The following is a 13,013-nucleotide window of genomic DNA, read 5'->3' as shown; positions in this document are numbered from 1 at the left end:
CCAGACCCCCCCCCCCATTGCCTCTTAGAACTGCTGTCACAGATAAAGGTGCCGCTCAGCCTCTGATGACAGCCTGGCTCCTGTGGGAGACTCTGGGTCCTCTCTGGGCAAATGAGATCAGCCTGGCACACCTCCAGTGCCAAGAGGTGACCCAGCCGGCTGGGCAAGGCTGAGTGGCTGGGGCAAGCACGTGACACCTCCAGCCTGCGGAGGGAGGGGTGTTTGGGGGAGCGGGGAGGGCTGCTGAGCTCCTGAGCTGAAATCGACTTTTGCCTGTGACGGTAACCAGTACCCTAGCTCGGACCCTCCACCCACAGGAGCAGGGAAATTCAGTTAACGTTTGATCTCTATCTGAGGAATCTGAAAGCACAAGGTAAGTTGCTTTGTCACTCAGAACAGCAAACTCGAGGGGATTGACCTAGAAAACCATGGCCACCCCCCCCTTTGTTGATTTTTAATATCTGTTGTTGAAAATAGATCCGTGTGACAAGGAAGGGGGCTGGGTGGATCCCCAAGCTAGCTTGACCTTCTTGGAGGAGAAAATTTTGCGACTCCAGAGTGAAAGGTGGTAAGAGGGCCTGGGTTAAATGTAGGTCATGGAAGCTGCTGGAAGAAAAAGCAAATAGACATGACTCTCGCCTGCTCTCACATCTCTTTCAGGGGGTGTGGATGAAGGGAATGGTAAAATTGTGATTCAGACTCAAGTGAAAGTAAAAGGATCTATGAAAAACAGTTCTGCTCATGTCCTTTCACATTTCAAAACTGGGCAGAGCATCTGGCGAAAGAAAAGTCCACAGGGCCACAGGTTGACTTTGAAATCCAGGATTTCAAAATTGAGGGCATGATCACAGTTGGGTTTGTCTATGGCTTTCTAGGCAGAGGCTTCCGTTGTGAATGAGAAATGTTGACAGTGTGTATATTTGCTGTAGTAGTAAGATGACTCATTTCTGTGCAATGTAATCAGAATGAAAAAACGGGGATTGACAAGTTATTGTGAATTAACTTTCATGCCTGATCAACTTCCTTGCCTCAAGACCTGAGAAAACAAACACAGACACAGGTAAAACCGGACTCCTAAAACCGTGCCAAGTTGCTAATAAGATGTTCAAGCAAGCAAAGAGTACAAATACACACAGTCAGTCTTTTTCTTTCGCAAATTCAAATTAGTGTTGGAATGTAGTGAATGAGAGTAACGAACGCACTATTACACTTTAATTTATACAATATAAAATAATAATACTCCATGATGAATATGCTTTACACTCAAGTGTGATTATCAGGCACTGGTGTGACAGATCACCCCAGGTTCGAGCCCTAGGTACAGCACATAAAGTACCATGACCCTGGGGAAGCCTTTGTGCTATGGTGTCTCCCTTTAAAAGGATGCTATCACATTTCACATACTATCCAAAACCACTGAGCAAAGCTAATTCTGCCTGTCCACTGTAGATTTTAAGTTTCCTCTTGACTTGCCTAAACAGACTTATTTCCCCATTGCATCTGGCAAAGGCTGTTTTTATCATTTTTCAATTCAAACTTCATATATATATATATATATGTATATGTATATATATTATTTATAAAAAGGAAACACTGACAAAACCATAGGATAGGAGGGGTACAACTCCACACAATTCCCACCACCAGATCTCCATATCCCATCCCCTCCCCTGATAGCTTTCCTATTCTTTAACCCTCTGGGAGTATGGACCCAAGGTCATTGTGGGATGCAGAAGGGGAAAGGTCTGGCTTCTGTAATTTCTTCTCTGCTGAACATGGGCGTTGATAGGTCGATCCATACTCCCAGCCTGTCTCTCTCTTTGCTTAGTGGGGTGGGGCTATGGGGAAGCAGAGCTCCAGGACACATTGGTGGGGTTGTCTGTCCAGGGAAGTCTGGTCGGCATCCTGCTAGCATCTGGAACCTGGTGGTTGAAAAGAGAGTTAACATACAAAGCCAAACAAATTGTTGAACAATCATGGACCTAAAGGTTGGAATAGTGCAGATGAAGAGTTGGGGGGGTGGGGAGATCCTCCATTTTGTAACTAGTAGGCATATTTTAGTTATATTCCGAAGGACCTGTGGCTATACTAGTTTTTTGTTTGTTTGTTTTTCCCTGAGCCTGAAATCTGATATGCAGGTGGATCCAAGTTATTGTCTGGGAAGATGATGTCACTGCTGGAAAAGGACCAGAAAGCTGGATCAGGGAAGAGAGTAGCTCCCTAATATGGGAAAGGGGTATAAATATTGTTGAGTGTAAACCCTATCGATTTGATATGATCTGGGCCCATATTAAGCTTAGGAGCCTATGTGACCTCTGCATCCCTGTAGATCTGAGCTCCAATTCTGTGGTCACAAGTAGGAACATTCCAAGCTGCCCCAGTATTGACCCATCTTCCTCAGGTGTAGCATAGAGTATGTTGTCCATCCTCCCTTCAGAGGATGGGACATTCTCTATTGTTGTTGATCCATAATTCAAACTTCTTTATAATGTAGTGTCACCGCTAAAAGGTTCATTTTTCTTGTTAGACAACGGGACCCCCCCAAGCTCAGCTAATTATCAGAATTGCTGGATACACACACACACACACACACACACACACACACACACACACACACACATACATTCTGGATTCCACCCCTTTGATTTCACTTCTCCAACTTTAATATGCAAACGAATCACCGGGGAGTGGGTGGGGGTCTTGTTCAAAGGCGGCTTCTGCCTTGGTGAATTTAGGGTGAGGCTTGGGAGTCTGCGGATAATAGCTGTTCTTAAACTAAAATGCTCCCTGCCATTACTAATCCTTTTCTTGCAGGCTCTTTTGAAATCCTGGTCCTCGCTAGGAGCCGGTTATTAATTTGCATTTCTCCCTCCTTGTGCTGTCTGTGTCCCCAGATTCTGGCCCGTCACGCCAGCTGTGCCCTGCCTGCGCAGAATCCCGGTGGAGGAAGAGGCCAGATCCGAGGTTTCCCACCCCCCCACACACACACTGCCCGCCCCTCTCGGGACTTCCAGGGTCTTCCCCAGACCCCAGGCTAGCCTACGGGGTCACGTGGCGGCGTGCCCCACCCTCGGGTGACGTCAGCGCGCCGGCGTGAAGAAAGGATGCTCTAGAGTGCTGTGCAGGTGGTCGGCGGCCTGCGCCATGCGGCACTGCAGGTGAGGGGCGCGCGGCGCTGCACCCTGGCAGCGCCTCCAAAGCCAAGGCTAGGGGCGCTGGCCGCTGGCTGCTGCGTGCACGGGGACCAGGGCTGGTGCAGGCCAAGTGTAGCTCGGATCTTGGCATGCCCGCCCTGGAAGATGGGCAGGGGCCCCGTGGGAAGTGGGAGGGGGGTGTCCATGGCTCCAGAGGAGGAAGCAACCCGGTGATCGCCAAGGTTTGCGTTGCAAGGAGGGAGGGGCTCATTCGAGACAACTGTCACCTGCTTCCCTGCTGGCAAGGTGCTGCTGAAATAATGACATGTTTGCCAGCGCTCTTTCCTGGGGATGGAGGGGGGTCGGATTTGGCCTCTGGGTTTCATCCGATTGCTTTCCAAGCCAAAGCAAGCCGAGGAACGACATCCTTGCAAAGCAATTTAAGAGCTGGCATGCAGTTCAACCATTTTGGCCGTTGTGTTGCCAGGGTTCAGCATTCAAGGCAGGAACGAAGCATCAGGAAGCTGTTACTTCTCCTGCAGGTGTTTCAGGTAGATTTTAAAAGGGCAGCAGTATCTAGCACAGTACAAAGCAGGGTTGCCAACAAAGAGGGCGTGCAAAGGTGTGTGTGCTTGAGGTGTGTGCACCAGCTCCAGTCCTGAAGAACAAAATGGTTTTTGAAAGAGGCTGGGCAAGAAGAGAAACACCCAGCCCCAAGAATTCCCAGTGTTCTCTTTAATTCCTCTACTGCATAATTAGCTTGCTGAGAGAAGGGGTTTGATGATTCAGCAGCCATGGAGGACGGGGTGTCAGGTGACAGTTGAGTTCTAACAGGGGTCAGGGGGTGGGATTTTCAAGGGCTCTTTTTCAGGGTCTGGCTTGTGTTTACATTTTATTCTCCGGATCAGAATCCCCCACCCCCACCGGGCAGGACCTTGGTGGGTGCCTTTAGGAGGCATTCTTTTCTGGGAAATGGGAGCCCTGTGGAAGCTGAGGTGTTGGTAGATGGTACTGAGGCGCCCACTGGGAATCATCGGACTCACCAGCAACTGTTGGGGGACCCTGCCGAGCCTGTGATTTGAGTGGCTAATTGAAGACAGCTCATCTTGCAGGGTTGGGACACCCTGATGTGTTGCTGGGTTATCTGTCAATTCCTTTCTTGTGGTTTCCTGCCTTTGGTTCCGCAGGGCTGTAAGAATGAGGATCTTCGGGTGCCGCCCCTCCTTCACCCCCAACCTGGCACAGCAGCGAGTGTCCCAGAGCACTGGGTTCACCACTTGAGCCTTGGGAACTGTGGAACCTTGGACTAGCCACTTTGTATTTTCTCATCCTCAGAATAACAAAGGGATTTATTTGCATTGGGGTTTGTCAACCTCAGCATGTGGGCAGCAGACTCCTTGGGGTGGGGGAGCAGTCTGTCCTGTGGTTGTAGGAAGTTGAGTGGCATCCCTGGTCTTTACCCACCAGATTCCCAGAGCCTCCCTCCCCCCCCCTCCCAGGATGTGGCAGCCCTGAATGTCACCAGGCACTGCCACTTGTCTGGTATAGGGGCAGGGAGCGTCCACTGTCCACCATTGAGGACCCCTGATTTCACTGCTTTAGATGATCTCTAAGTGTTCTGGCTCCAGGCTTCTAGAGTCCCTTTTCCCAAGATATGTTTGATGCTGAGCCCTTGCTCAGAGCTCTCATTTCCCTTCCCTAATATACTGCACAGAACGAGGCAAGGGCTGCTTTATGCGATGGGATGCCAGAAATAGAGGCCTGTTTGTCTGGGAAGCCAGATCAGCAGGAAGGGCGGTGTTGGGGAAAGAGCTCATCCTTCTAAGCTCCAGACTAGGGGGTGCTGGAACCTGCCACGGTCTAGGTGCTTGGGCAAGCTAGGGGACTCAGCTGGGAGCCTGGGGCTGAGCTCAGCCGTCCTTTTTTAATCCATCAAAGTAGCAATGAGAGTGTTGTGGGAAAGGCGTGGGGTGGGGGCAGATGGTGGTGGTGTAGACAGCTCAGAGACCTACAGGGTGGCCTCAAGGCAGTGACACCTGGGGGCTGAATCCTCAGCTTTTTATGGGATCCCAGGGGTGGTAGGCTCTGCAGGCTGGAGCATGCAGGAGCGACAGGAAGCTGCGTGGCGCAGGCTGTGGGTCATAGTGTGGCCAGAGACAATTAGCAATTGTCTATTGGGGGTGGGCTGGGCTGGGTTTGTGCCTCTTTCCTCCATTCCCTTCCCATCCACTGGCTTTCTCCCCGCCCTCTGAAAAAGCCGACTTCCCCTGGGAGGGGTGGCTTTCAGTGGAGCAAACTGCTCTGTCCACTTCCATGCCCCAGAGCCAGGCCCTCACACTCTCATGTGCCAGAGCTTGGGCACCCCAGGGGCCTTTGGGGCCTGTTTTCCTGCCTCAGGGCCCCATGGTGGGGACAGAAAGGAGGCAGGTGGGCTTCTCCTTCCAGGAGACCGCCAAAGCCCTGCAGCTTGCTCTCAGCTCGGGTGCCATGACAGGAGCAGCAGTGGGACACGAAGACAGACTGCTCACTGCTCTGGGGGCTAGACCTCCGTAAGTCCTGGTGCCAGCTTGGTCTGGTGCTGGTGAGGACTTCGGTGCTGCAGAAGGCCACCTTCTTCTTGTGTCCCTGTGGGTAGAAGGACAGTCATCCCAGCAAGAGACTCCATCCTCACGACCTCTTCACCGCCCCCACAAGGCTTCACTTCCTAATTCTACCACCTTGGGGGCTGGGATATCAACATAGGGACTTGGGGACTCATTCAGTCCCTGGCATGATCAAATATAGCTGCTGCTCCGATGGGATTTTCTTCAACATTTCTTATTAGTTGTTTGCTACTAGGTTATAAGATTACAATGTATAGTTCCACACTACACTCACCACTAAAATTTCGTATCCCCACCCTCCATCCTCCCGAAGTCTTACAGTTTGCTTGCTTCTGTTTTGTTTGGATTTTTTTTTTCTTTTGACAAGTCTTTGACTGAGTCTTGGCTGGAACCAGTGGTAGCCATTGGAAGGCATTTTTTTTAAATCCTTTATTGGAGGATTAATGATTTACAGTCAACAGTAAAATACAATAGTCTGTACATGTGTAACATTTCCCAGCTTTCAGCATACAATCCAACCCCCACTAGGTCCTCCTCTGCCATCGTGTTCCAGGACCGGAACCCTCCCACCCCAGAGTCCTTTATTTTGGTGCCGTACACCAATGTTGGAGGTCATCTGTGTGTGATGGGCTCTCAGATAACGGGAGGAAGGTCCCATGGGTTTTTGTTGTTGTTTGTGTTTTCAGAGCCAGGGCCTCTTGCATGTCCAGGTTCGCTGCTCCCATGTCAGTTGTTTTATTCAAACAGATGGGGCAGGGGAGGGGGTGGTTACACCACAGACAGTATTGGGACTTCCCCCAGTGCTGTGGCACTCCCATGTGGTGCTGGGGTTGAAAGCCAGGCTACACACATGACAAGGCAGGTGCTCTGTCTGGTTGAGCTATCTCTCCAGCCACCTAGGTTTCATTAGACTTGATGATCAGTCACAGTAGTACAAGATGTATGATGCTGGTCATGACAGACAGTCTCTAACTCGGGTCCCAGTGACCCCCACCTCCACCCCTGGTAGCTTACCCCACGTAACCCTTCCTATTGGAAGGGAGGCTGTTATCATTGCATCCTTCTGGATGATGTTCTGTGTGTTTTAAAATGTTCATAACAAAAACTGTACTTTTAAAAAGCTTAACTCTTTTACCTTTTTTTCATGAGAGAGAGAGACAGACCAAAGTATTGCTCAGCTCCAGTATATGGGGATGCTAAGGACTGAACCTGCAACCTCTGGGTCCTTAGACATGGAAATCTTACACTCTAACAGGCTGAGCTAGATCACCAGCCTGTCGTAAAAACTATACAACAAAGACAGAAAAGCCATAGAGATTCTCAGACATGTGAGGGGTTTACACTGAAGAGATCTGTCAGGGGACCCCCAGAGCATAACAGACTGATGTCCCAGGGAATCTTAGCCTTCCCCACCCCTCTGCTCTCCCTCACCAGCCACACGGGCTTCACTGCTAGTGATGGCTTTTGTGTTCTGTAGTTAGACATGGGGGCAGATGTGTGGGGACCGTCCTCCCCACTGCCACCCCATCAGAGTCCCTCTGGCATGTTACTGTGGGGAAAGCCTTGTTGTTGAACCTTTGCTTGACCAGATCCTCAGTGGCTGGCAGCGTCACTTTCTTAGGGTTGGGTGGGTTTCCTGCCTAGCTGGCACTGTAGAGTAACTATCTTGTTAATAATTATTTTTATTTGGTCGGACAGAGATAAATTAAGAGGGAGGAAGAAAGAAAACGGGAAAGGAAGGAGGGAGAGAGAGAGGTCTGTGGTACTGTTTCACCACCTGTGAAACTTCTTCCCTGAAGGTGGGGACTGGGGGCTTGAACCTGGGTCTAGGCACATGGCAATGTGCGCCTTCAAACAGGTGCACCGCCACCTGGTCCCACAAAATCTCTTTTGGGTGACTTGTTCTCCATATTACATGCATACAGTGAGACTTCTGAGCAGCATCGAGTTCCTTCCAAAGGCAGCCATTGAAATTTCTCTTAGATTGTTTCCAAAAACATCTGTGCAAATATAGCCATCTCTGGAATGTGTCTGTCACTTATTTTTCCAGAGCACTGCTCAGCTCTGCTTTATGGTGTTGCAGGGGATTGAATCTGGGACTTTGGAGCTTCAGGCATGAGAGTCTTTTTTGCATAACCACCATACTATCTTCCCTGCTCACTGTCTAGAATGTATTGGGGTTTAACCTCTGTGGAGTCAAATGCATGGCCTGAATTCAGTTGGCTTGGACTGAGAACATTACCAGTCCCCTCCATGGACCCTCTGCCTCTTCTTTGGCCTGTCCTGGAGCTTGGTGCGTGCTCTCTCGTGTCTGACCTCTCTCACTCAGCCTCAGTTTGAGCTGCAGCCGTGAGGCTCCTTGTGGCAGCTACTCATTTGCTCTGCTGTCCGGGGACTAGCACTGTGAGAGAAAGGAGGGCTGATGGCAATGCAGCTTTCTCCCCTCAGTTTCTTTCACAAATCTTGTTCAGAAACTGTTGGCCTCCGTACAATCAGACTGTGTCTGATTATGGAGACAGACTGGGGATTTCTGTAACCGGCACCCTAGTGGGTTACCCAAGCTTTTGTAAATAATGGATAATGGTGTCGTAGGAATGTGAACATGTTCAGGAGGAGATCCTGTGGGGTTAATTAAGTGCGTAGAGTATAGATACTGGAACTCAGCTCCCAAACCACAGTAATCTTTAGTTTTTATGTGGGAGCAGTAAAATGCATCTGTTTTATGTAAGGGACAAAAGAAGTCGAGTTACTGGGCCAAGGCCACGTGACTTCCAGGTCCCCGGATGCTGGATACAGTATATTCTTCATCCCAATCTAGGTTTTGTGAGGGCATAAGAAGGAGAGGGAGAGGGAGAGGGAGAGGGAGAGGGAGAGGGAGAGGGAGAGGGAGAGGGAGAGGGAGAGGGAGAGGGAGACCAAAGCATTTATGGAGGTCTGGTGAGAGGCATGCTCTGTTGAGTGAGTTATCTCTTGACCTCTTTATTCATTCCCTCTCCTCATTGGCTTGTTTATTTGGTAAAACATCTGATAGGTCCTTGCTGGTCCCTTGGTGGTCAAAATGGCCTCCAGTTGTGAGCTTATTGTCTAGGTAACAGAAGGCATTGTGACATCACATGAACAGGACTCTGGGGTGACATTGCTATGAGTCGAAGAGAGAGAAGGTCATTTCAGAGTGTTCTGTTCAGAGTGAACTACAGCAGGAGGCAGAGGATGGATAGGTGGGGGCTGGTCTTCAAGCAGGGACCTGGATACGGTGAGCATGGAGGAGGCTGGAGGCTCCTGGAGGAGGGAAAGCGCAGAGAAGGACCGGCAGGGAGATCGGCACGACGTCCACGAGGTGGGAAGGTGCTTGAGAGGTGGTGGTGGACGAGGCAGTGAACTTGCCTCCCGCCGGCAGCCGTTGTGGCCTATACTCTTACATTGGTGGGTGTTTCAGTCCTCACTGCAGTGAGCCAGCTAGGATGCAGCCCATAATCCTGCTCTGGGTGGGGGGGGGGAGGTGCTACAAAGCCGCGTTGGGTGATGCCCTGCATTTCACCTTTATAAGTTTGCTGGTCAAGCATGCCCATTTTTTTATTTTCCTTTGGGGGCGGGATGTACTCCACATAAGGGGAGATAGTTTTGTGGGAAAATATTCAACAAAAGGTCAGTCAGAAGAGGTGCCTGGAGAGGGAAGGACACAGAATTGTCTCAGAATATGACCTTGCTTAGAGTCAAGTGACAATAAGGCCAGTAGGCCAGGCCCTGGTCCAGGGTGGCGTGTGTCCTTAGAAGCTGAGGAAGTTTCCACATGAACAGGCACAGAAGGATGACATGTGAAGAACCACAGGGAGAAGCTGGCGCCCATGGGTCCGGAGATAGGCTCGGGACAACCTTTTCCTTTCAGAACTCCCAACAGAATAGCACCGCCAGCTCACTTCCTGTGCCACGTGGGATGTGGCCTAGCCTTTGCCTTACTGAGTTGTCTCTAACATGAGCCTGGGGTGTCTGTATTTAGGTCATAGAGCCTTTGAAGTGCTTAGAGAGATCCAAGACATGGTTGTGTATTACTGTTGTTCTGAGAAGGATTCTCCAAGAAATCCCAAATCCTGGACACCAGGAACACGGAGACCTTATGTCTCTTCCCTGCCCCCTGTTGTGGGGAATGTGAGAACACTGACTCCATTGTGTCACTGAAGCCACATGCAGTTGGCCTCAGCCCCTTCCCAGCACGCAGGCTGTGTTCCAAGAGGGACAAGTGGTATGACTCTGGGACTGTAGGTACCATGCACTAAAGGGAGAGTCCCTTCCCACAACAGTGGGTCCAGGCCCGTGGAAGGAGGTGTGCTTGGGGGAATGGAGAGGACTGCGCTCAGAGTGGACCTTGGAGTGGGGGTGGCGGTGGGTGGAAAAGGAGATGGAGGAGGAGGAGGAGGAGGAAGGGGTGGGGGGAATGGAGAGAAACTGATGGAGGAGGAGGATGGAGCGAAGAGGAGGTAAATGGATGAGGGTGAAGAGAGAAGGAGGACATTCCCAGTGTCTCTATCCCTACCTTCAACCAAGTGACAGCGTTTTCTCGACTGCAGTGTTGATGGGGCTCTTTGTGGGCTAGTGTTGTTAAAATTCGGAGGCTCCAGCTGGCCGGGCTAGCTTCATGGGCGGGTAACAGAGACGACCAGAGACATACGGCTGGGCCGGGAAGCTGTATTTCTTTATTTTACATTGGGTTGTTCTAGCTCTCCCCCTGCCAAGAAAATTGGTTCAGTCCCGCTAGTTTTCGCGGCCCGCTTGTCCCCGCCCCAAGGAACCCTGAGAGAGTTCCAGAGTGAGAGAGTGAGAAAGTGCTTGGCGCCGCCGCGGGGGAGAGAGGCAACAGAGTTCTTGGCACCGCCAGTGGGAAGGAGGCAGGAGAGTTCTGTTTGGTGATTAGTTTGTCTTAGTTTATAAATCGTTGTTCCTGAATAAAGAAATACAGCTTCCCTGCCCAGCCGTGTGACCTCGAGTCTCTGTTACCCGCCCGTGAAGCTAGCCCGGCCAGCTGGAGTCTCTGAATTTTAACAACAGGCTAGAGCCAGTATATGTGCTCCATGGAGCCTCTGGGATTTTGTGGCTGTCATGACTATATAGCAGGATCGGCAAACACTTCAGAGGCCCAGATAAGGGGGGGCCAAGAGAGAGCTCTGTTGTGCTTGAGACCCTAGGTTTGAGCCCTGGAACCTGGGGGAACTCCATGGAACGGTGCTGTGGTGTCTTACTTCTCTCTGTCACTATGTCCTTTTTCTGTATTTAAATAAAAGAATGGGGAGGGTGCGAGAGGTGATGCTCCTGATTAGCACAGAAGGGCCCATGCAAGGACCCAGGTTGAAGCCGCCACTCCCCACCTGCAGTAGGGTGCTTCACCAGCAGTAGAGCAGGGCTGCAGGTGTCTATGTGTATCTCTCCCTCTCTATCTCCCCTTCCTCTCTCAATTTCTCTCTGTCCTATCCAATAAAATGGAAAAAATGGCCACCAGGAGCAGTGGCTTCATAGTGCTTACATGGAGCCCCAGCGATAACCCTGGAGGCTAAACAAACAAACAAATAGGCAAAAAATAAAAGAATAGGAAATTGGCCTGGGAGGACTTAGTGGTATCTCATATGTATGAGGCCTCGGGTTCTCTCTCTGGCACTGGGGTAAAAAGAGAAAAAGATTAATGTCCAGACAGGAGATGAGGGTTCTGCCCTCAAAGAACTCACAGCCAACCAGAGAAAAAACGGGCTTGTAAACAAGTTACAGGGATTTTTTTTTTAATTAAGGGGATGATGGTTTACAGGAAGTATAGTTGTTGACACATGGGTCAAATTTCTCATCTCACCGTGATAGGTGTCTGCCAAACACTCTTACCTCAGACTAGGTGATCCTCCACCATTGTGCACCAGGACCTGAAAGCCTCCCTCACCAGAGTCCTTTCCTTTGGTGCCGTACACCAAAGCCAGTCCAAGTTCTGCTTTGGGTTTCCCTTTATGTTCTTATTTCTCCACTTCTGCCTTCTGAGAGTTCTCCAGACTGCTCTCTACAAGCGTTGGACCAATTGACATTCCCACCAGCAGTGCAGGAGGGTTCCTTTGCACCCCTGCCCCCAACTTCTCCAGCATTTGTTGTTACTGTCGTTTCTGATGTCTGACATCCTCACAGGGGTGAAGCGGTATATCATTGTTGTCTTTATTTGCACTTCTCTGACAATCAGTGTCCGAGTTACAGTCCTGGGGGACCTGCAGCCGGGGAGCCTGCTGGGAACACAGATTCTTAAACTCCATCCTAGCGCTGCCTGGGTCTGGAAGGTAATGCGACTGCTTGCTTGAATCTTTTGAGACACTGGTGTGTGTGGTGTGTGGATGTTGGGGTTCAGCTGGAATTGTCAGAGGGTGGATCATCTTTGGCCCCTACGGTAAAGTACCAGGAGGCCTTCCACAGATGGCAGATTTGCTGCCCTGGTACAGCTGGCCTCTCTTGTTTGATTTGCATGCTTGGAGGTGGAGGCATTTTGAATGCCTCTGCCTCATGCTGGGCAATGAAGAGCTGCCCATTTGCACCCAGCCCTCAGGAGTGCTCGTGGGTGGAGGGACCGCCGGTGCCAGGAATAGAAAGCTCCGTAGAATACAGCCTCCAGTGGGGTCCTCCCTGTGTGGATCCAGAGAACAGGGGTTCAGTGCTAGGAGTTTTGCTGAGTGTGGAGGGATGTGGGGAGCTGGACATTGGAGGATGGATGTCCTGCTCCCCCCCCTGCCCCCGCTCCCTGCTCTGCTGGAGACCGGAAGATGGCGTTAGCTGTGTCATGGGCCCTTGAGATTACTTCTGGGTCTGCTGGGTGGACTTCTGGAGCTCAGCAGATAGTTGTCTTCATGGCTGTGGTTTGTTATCAGAAAAGGACACAGCACAGTTAGCAGAGGGAATACTGCAGGGGGCAAAGTCTATGTTCATGGGTGCCAGCTTCTGGATCCCCCTTTCCTGCTTGCATCATTGGACTTGTCACTGGACTTGCCCGGTACAGTGAGCCCTTACTGCTCCTAGGAATAGTGGAAACCCTCCCCAAGGTCAGGTCCGCAGACCCCAGGGCAGGGCCAGTCTTGCCAGCAGCCTTCCTACAGAGAGCTGCCTGTAGCCTCATAAAGCCCCAGTGAAGGGGCTGGGGAGTGGAGATACTGACCCACCAGGCCCTGAGTCCCTGAGGGAGCGTTGCTCCCAAGAACACACTTCAGACCTGGAAAGCTGTCATCTTCCGTGGGTCCTGAAACAGTGACCCCCGGGCTTCAAGAAG

At 50.9% G+C, this 13,013-nt stretch overlaps 1 protein-coding gene across 2 annotated transcripts in view; it reads left to right on the top strand.

Annotated features, from left to right (window-relative positions):
- The first annotated feature begins 219 nt into the window (after positions 1-219).
- Positions 220-13,013, top strand: part of CLCN4 (chloride voltage-gated channel 4) — a 60,234-nt gene continuing 47,440 nt past the window's right edge. The window contains exons 1-2 of one of the 2 annotated variants that reach the window (XM_007517456.3): positions 220-373; positions 2,895-3,158. The gene's annotated coding sequence lies outside the window, so the exon portion shown is untranslated. Of the gene's footprint in view, positions 374-2,894; positions 3,159-8,950; positions 9,075-13,013 lie in introns of those variants that run through there. The other variant, XM_060183094.1, reaches the window with a different exon arrangement.

The sequence above is a fragment of the Erinaceus europaeus genome, chromosome X, assembly GCF_950295315.1.
Source record: "Erinaceus europaeus chromosome X, mEriEur2.1, whole genome shotgun sequence".
Lineage (NCBI taxonomy): Eukaryota > Metazoa > Chordata > Mammalia > Eulipotyphla > Erinaceidae > Erinaceus > Erinaceus europaeus.
Note: the sequence above shows the minus strand (reverse complement) of the source record. Positions and strands in the feature narration are given on the sequence as shown.